The following is a 7,544-nucleotide window of genomic DNA, read 5'->3' as shown; positions in this document are numbered from 1 at the left end:
GATAGTTTCCTTATTAAATCAAGAATTTTTAAGGAGCAATTGGCTAGTGTTAATGAAATATATCCTGACAATTCATTGGTGCCTACTATCTTAAATGCGTTGCCGCACTCGTATCAAGGTTTTGCTTCTACCATCAGACTCGTGATAAAAGACAATCCAGATGCTTGAAGTTTGAGGATTTGGTTTTTGTGGTCTTGCAAGAAGAGCAACCATGGTAAAATAGATCTGTCATGCGTATAGGAGATCAGGCTTTTGCACTGCTAGTCAACAAAGATGCAAAGGCAAATCCTTTCCTCAGGGTAGTTACAAGCCGAAAATCAAAGTCATTGAGAAAGCTTGCAGATAAGGAGGGTGACAAGCCAAAGAAAAAGGAAAAACGTAACTATTGTAGGAAACCTGGTCATTGTATTAATGAGTGTAGGAAACAGCTAGAGAAGGAGAAAAAGAAAGACTCATGTATGGATGTAGCTAATGCATCAGCATCCAATGTAGAAAACAAAGAATCTGAAAACTATGCACATGATGATTGGGCTTTCATTATGTAATGCAGTTATGACCCATCACATAAGGATGTATACATGGTTATAATAGATGTACATGTCTGGTATTTTGACAGTAGCGCTAGTAAGCACATTACTCTCATCGTAGTTTGTTCTCATCACTCTAATATGCTCCACAAGGAAACACTGTAACATGTGCAAACAACGCCTCATTTCTTGTGAAAGGAGTTAGTAAAATTGTTTTCACTGCCACAAATGGTGGAACAATCATGCTTTTAAATATATTATATATACCATGGATTAAGAAGAACTTATTATCCATCTCTAGCCCATTACTATAGCTCGCTAGTGGTTTAGTTTGAGGATGACACATGTATTGCAGGCAAGACAATTGTTGCTTTTGGTGCTTTGTCTCATGGTGTTTACAGGCGAGATACATATGAAAGACAAAGGCATGCTATATGTACAGTTTTTGCCACAAAGGCAATGGGTGATGCTAAGCTATGGCATGCACACTTTGGTCACTTGAACTTTGGCAGTTTGCTGTGTTTGCATAAACATGACATGGTGTCTACTAAGCTACCACACGTGGATCTTGAAGCCCATATCAAACATGTTGTGAGGGTTGTATTCTTGGAAAAATAGAGCGAGCATCATTTTCCAGAGACAATTCAATTAGAGCTATCTAAAAACATTAGCTTATGCACAGTGATGTATGTGGTTGTATGAGGACACCATCTATTGGGGGCTACCTCTATTTTGTCACATTCATTGATGATTATTCTAGACATGCCTCGGTATAGCCATTGAAACAGAAATCAGAGGTTTTTATGTACTTTAGGCACTTTATTACTATGGCTCGAAATGCTTCTACATGTAAGATTGGTACCCTGCATACTGATCCGGGGAGGGGGGGGATTATATGTCTAAGGAGTTTCATGCATACATGGCTGATCATGGGATAAAACACCAATGTACTATTCCCTATACACCTCAGTAAAATGGTGTAGCTAAACGTAAAAATAGGTCTCTCACGAAGATGGCATGTTGTACTGTCAAAAGTCAAGAGTTACCTCATAGCTTTTGGCTAGAAGTAGTCATGTGTACAACATATGTTTTGAATAGGTGTCCTACAAAGGCCTTGCATACAATTATGCTTTTTGAAGCTTGGAATGGTAGAAAGACCTGTGTGACTCACTTATGCATTTTTGGTTGTCTTGCTTATGAACTTGTGCCTGAGAAAATTCGTAGCAAGCTTGATGACGATAAGGCTATTAAATGTATTTTTGTGGGATACATTTCAGAAAGTAAGGATTATTGTCTCTATCATCCTACTACCAAGCAGGATTCTTGTGGAGTAGAGATGTTATATTTATGAAAGATGCAATTCAGACCTTGCTTTCATTTAAAAAACAACAAAATATATGTTCGTATATTCGACACTCTCCTTCCATTGTTCAATGCAGGACACATTGATGTAGAGCATTTGGGTAAAGTAAGAAATGCTAAAAATCAGCCCACATAGGTCATAAATCAGCATGTTTTTCAGCCCACAAATCAACCTATTGATGAGACAATGTGGATGATGCAGTTGATGTCGAAGGAAAATTGAGGAGTCTAAAAGTATGCCAAAATGGCTAATAGAAACACTACATGTGACAGCAAGTTGGCCATTCCTTTGCCTAGCAAAACTAGTGCATGCTCTCATCATAAATCTCTTGTTAATGCAAGTTATGCTCTTATTTCTAGTTTATGTGATGAAGAGCAACCTGTCTCCTTTGATGAAGAAAAGGAATATGAAAATTGGATGAGTATGATTACATACTAAAAAATGATTTTAAACTTGCCACTTGGCAAGTTTAACAGAGGCCATTGGTAACGAAATGGGTTTACAAGCTCAAACGTACAATAGATGGCAGTGTTGTGAGTGATACAAAGCTAGGCTTGTTGCAAAGGATTATGCTCAAGAGAAAGACATTGACTATGGTGAAACCTTTGCACCCACATGTTGTATGACTACCATGCAAACTATCATTGCATTTACAGCACATAAAGGTTGGAATATATATCAGTTGGATATCAAAATTGCTTTCTTGAATGGAGATTTTCATGAGGAGGTATATGTATCTCAGCCTTGTGGTTTTGTTCAGAAAAGTCAAGAATCAAAAGTATGCAAATTAAAGAAAGCTTTATATGGTCTTAAGAAGACTCCCATAGCATGGTATGAAAAGATACTGTGCATACTTGGTTTACAGGCTTTTTGCACAACAGCCCAACTGACAGTACCCTCTATATTAAGGGAACTAAGGATGTTTATTAGTCATCATGTTATAAGTTGATGACATGCTGCTCTCACAGGACCTAATGATGACATGCTGCTCACAGGACCTAATGATGATCATATTTCAGCTTTTATATAGCTGATTGAGATAAATCTTTTGAGATGTCAAAGCTTGGACCGTTGGACTATAATGATCGCATTGTTATGTTGCAGAGAAAATAGATGCATTGTTGAAGAGGTTCAATCTTGAAGATTGTAAACCTGTGGGGCTACACCTATAGAGCTAGATTTATGACTAAGTCTTGAAGATGCATGTGACCTTTTTGATGTTGGCTTGTATCAAGAAGCTACCTTATCTTTTTGTGTAACACCAAGCTTGACATTCAGTACTACGTGGTCTCAATATTCAAGCAAATTTATGCATAGTCCAGGCATAAAGCATTGGTAGTTTGTCAAACGGATGTTCCGTTACCTAAAGGCCACCAAGCACTTTGGGTTATTTTATCCCAAGGGGGGTAAATCACAGCTGCATGCATTTACAGACTGACCAAGTTATTTTATCCCAAAGGGGGTAAATCATAGCTACATGCATTTACTTACTAGACTAGATGTTATGACACACGAGTGTCCCACAGGTGGTTTTTTACTTTTGCCTTGGTGATTCATGTATATCATGGGTCAGCAAAAGAAGCAACCCACTATGGCCACTTCTAGTTGTGAAGCTAAGTACAAGGCAGTGTTTATATCTACATTTGAGTGTGTTTGACTCAGGCACCTTATTGCATTGGCAAGTCCTCAGCCACTATCATCTTCACTGATAGTCAGAGTGCTATGACAGTTGCGAGAAATTCAGTTTTTATGCTCGCACAAAGCACATTGAGGCACTATCATTATGTCAGGAGAGATGCTCTGTAGGGAAAACTAGCTTGGCTTATATGCCAACATAGAAAAACTTGGCAGATTTGTTCATGATGGCTCTCCCACCACAAGAGAAGTCTGAAGCTTTTCGAAAAGCTTTGAGCTTACTTCCCCTTGGGGACTAGTCTAGGCTCCCTAGCATAGTCCAAAGAGCCTAGCACATCTGTGTAATTTTAGTGCCATCTCACCCCTTGTTCACATTATCACTCCTAGGGGGATTTGTAGCCATATTTGGTAGTGATGTGTATGAACACATTAGGACCAGCCGGGGCACTTTTTCCCTAGGAGGTTTTTTCCTAGTGCTAGTATACACTCATCTTGGGGTATACTTATTATCTTTTGTACAACACACATTCATTATCTATTTATCATCTCATTATGTGCTCCCTTGAGCTTCTCCATTGTGTGTGTGTGTGTGTGTGTGTGTGCGTGTACACATTCCTGCAACCCTATTTCAACAGCTACTATTTAGTTCAGAAACAATGAGAAAATATTTCTAGTTGTTTGTTGAAAGGAAAGGTCTTCGAGTTCTTGAGAATCTTGGAGGGATTGTAAAAGGGCTCTCTAGAAGTAAGCATAGAGCTAAAACAACAAATCTCCAAAGAAGAGTAGTTGATTCTGAGCATGGTAGAAAGTTCACAATGCCCAGAATCTAGTCGAGTCAAGGAAGTTTGTATAAGCTGGTAGCCCAGAATCTAGTCGAGTCAAGGAAGTTTGTATAAGCTGGTAGTGGAGGAGAAAGACAACCAAAAAAACAAAACATTCACCTAAAATGCCTCCCAATGAAAATGTGCATGGAGGTGTCTACACAGGTCATCAAGAAAGCCCCTAGAATGCAAACAATACCAAAGAATGTGAGGCATTATCTCTCCAGGATGAGAGCACTACCTACTACAAGATGCAATCTCACAATATGCCTCCATGCCAAAAGAGTTCCCATGGGGAATACCCTAACCACACATCTCTAGGATGAGAGCACTACCTACTACAAGATGCAATCTCACAATATGCCTCCATGCCAAAAGAGTTCCCATGGGGAATACCCTAACCACACATCTCTAGGATGAGAGCATTTCCTACTACAAGATGTAGTCTCACAATATGCCTCCGTGCCAAAAGAGTTCCCATGGGGAATACCCTAACCACATATCTCCATAGAAATAGTCATTTCTTGAGGGGGACAATTTGCTCTTCCAAATTCTTTTCCAGCTTTCCACCAAGCAAGAGATTTTGACATATGCCAGAGGCAATATGCATGGTCCTCAATCCATGGGAGTAGTAAGAGCAACTTGTAAGCCTTGGCTACACAAACAATTGGTAAAAAGGCACATGAGTATATCTTGGACGGTGCCTATCAAAACTCCAATCTCGGAGTCTCCCTGCCTCCTCCAGCATTGGGACTGGCTAAAAAGGTATGAAATGACTCTCCATATTGGCCTATGATGCATCCCCAAATTACATTGCCTAACAGCTTGTGGAAAAGTGAAAACATAACCATTTTCATCCATGATGCCACACATATGTGACGAATGCCCCATTGTAGGGATTTTCTTGGATGAGACAAAGTGGTCAATCAAACACCCTGCTCCAATGAATACTCTATAGCAACATTGAGTTACCCCTAATTTGGAGGCCTATCGATGGCATAGGATAGCTTGCCAATCTTAAATAAGATCAATGTCAAGTGGAGAGCCTAGTATATGGCTAGTGAAACACCAAAAGACTATAATCATAATTGATAATCCAATTCCCATGTGCATTTGTACACATGTTGGTGTACATAGCTCCCAACATATGTGCCCATGGCTTCTCCTTCTCTATAAAGTTAGGTAGAAGAGTGGCATTCCTTGCCATTATATGATAATGAATATTAAGGACATTGAGCCCACCATGCATTTTGGGCAAACATACAAGCTATTGCCTCAACAAACATATCCGTTTTTTATCCGCTTTGGTTTTCATAAGCATTCCATTTCTTTAGACATCAAATTGTCAATTTATCTATGCGACTAAGGTAGTAGCGGAAGATGAAACTGGACATATGCCGTTATAATTGACTACAATATCCACAATTGTACATGTAGAGGCCACGTATATAAGTTCTAATATTCAATTTTATAGTGCAATTTTCCCATCACCCATTGAGTCTCCTCCTTCAAGGATAACTCCCAACCACTGGGGTAACCCAAATGCCTGCCTATCTCATTAGGTGGCAAGATCTAACTCAACCATAAAATATGATGCTAGTCATAATTTTTCAAACTGGGCAACTTGGAATTTTCCAAATTCACATGCAATCCTATAGCCAAACCATAGAGAGACAATGCTTTCATGAGAGCCCTTACATGAGCCTCTGTATTCTTGGAAAAAAATAAAGAGTCGTTAGCATATGCCTATGCCACAAATTGTGTACCATTTACCATGGAAAGACCATGAAACTACCCATCTTGTGTCAATTTTTCCATGTGGAGTCGTGATGGCATACAATAGCACACTAAGTGGACAACTCTATCGAATATATTTCCTAAGATGCCAAGAAGCTAAAAGTTCTCCGCCCAAAATGCATTCAGTTGTTCCCTCTTGGTAAAGCCAAAAAATGACATTTTTCATTCTAGGCCCAAAGCCCATTCTATCCATTACTTAAGCTATAAAGTCCCAATACATTGTGTCAACAAAGACCTTGGCTATTTCTACCTGCATAATGAGAACATCCTGCTATGTATGCTTGGCATATTCAATGCCTATGTATGCATTCGGTATTGTCAGTGATTTGTCTTCTAGGGATAAATCCATACTACGTTGGATGTAAACCCACATGTAGGACACCCTTTATTATATTAACAAGCATCTTGGTGACCAATTTGTATATGACATGCATTAAGGAGATGGGATGCCAATCCGATATAGTTTCAGTAAGGTGTTTTTTGGGTAGAAATTTCAACAAACCTTCTATCCAACATTCCAACAATGATTTACCATCAGCATGGTAAGATCCGCATTTTCGAGACATCCCAAAATATTTGAAAGAAATCCACAATCATGCCATCCTAGCCTCGAGACATCCATTTGCCTAAACCTTTTATAGCATCATCCAATTCTCCATCTGTAAAGGGCTCACCCATGTTGTTAGCCTCTTGTTGTGTGATGAAAGGCATAACCTGTAACAAAAGTTCTCGCACATATCCTCCCTTGAAAGAGGTAGAGGGGTAGTAGTAAACACGACACGAAAGTATTCATGTGGCAAGCATCTACAAGCTGAGCTTTAATGCATGTCCAAGCACCACATTTGTTTTTTTTGACCCTTGGTATGCATTGTCTTTGTTTTGGAAGTATTCAAGCCTTAGAAAAAATATTTTGACAAGCAACCTTTATCAAGTAGTAGTTTATGTCTTGCCCTAGTTTGCCATTTATTAAGCTTTATCATTATGGTGGAGGCAATTTTCAGCTTGTGCTAATAGCTACTATTCATCATTATTCAATTCTCTAAGCTGGCTAATTTCAGTGTACTCTTACACTACAATTTTGGCTTGTTCTACTTGTCTTCTATCCTCCCCCATATACCATCTTCTATAGTCCTATATCACAACCTACATTTGTTGTGTACGAAATGGAACCAAGAAATATCCTCTTGCACATGCATCACAAGGGGAAGTGCAACTATATGTACCAAATCAGTGAAATAAGCATGTGACAACAAGTAATTGTTCATAATCATAAGTAGCCTTCTGTTAGGTAATGGACAGTTATTGTCAACCATGCCAAAGTACTGGCCAAGCCATATATGTGAATTATTAGATAGACGTAATGTGTGATCAATCCACATTTTACATGTGTATGCATCATAC

The sequence above is a fragment of the Cibotium barometz genome, chromosome 1 (assembly GCF_041138505.1).
Source record: "Cibotium barometz isolate CiBa-2024 chromosome 1, ASM4113850v1, whole genome shotgun sequence".
Taxonomy (NCBI): Eukaryota; Viridiplantae; Streptophyta; class Polypodiopsida; order Cyatheales; family Cibotiaceae; genus Cibotium; species Cibotium barometz.
The sequence above is the reverse complement of the archived record's forward strand: the minus strand, read 5'-3'. Positions refer to the sequence as shown.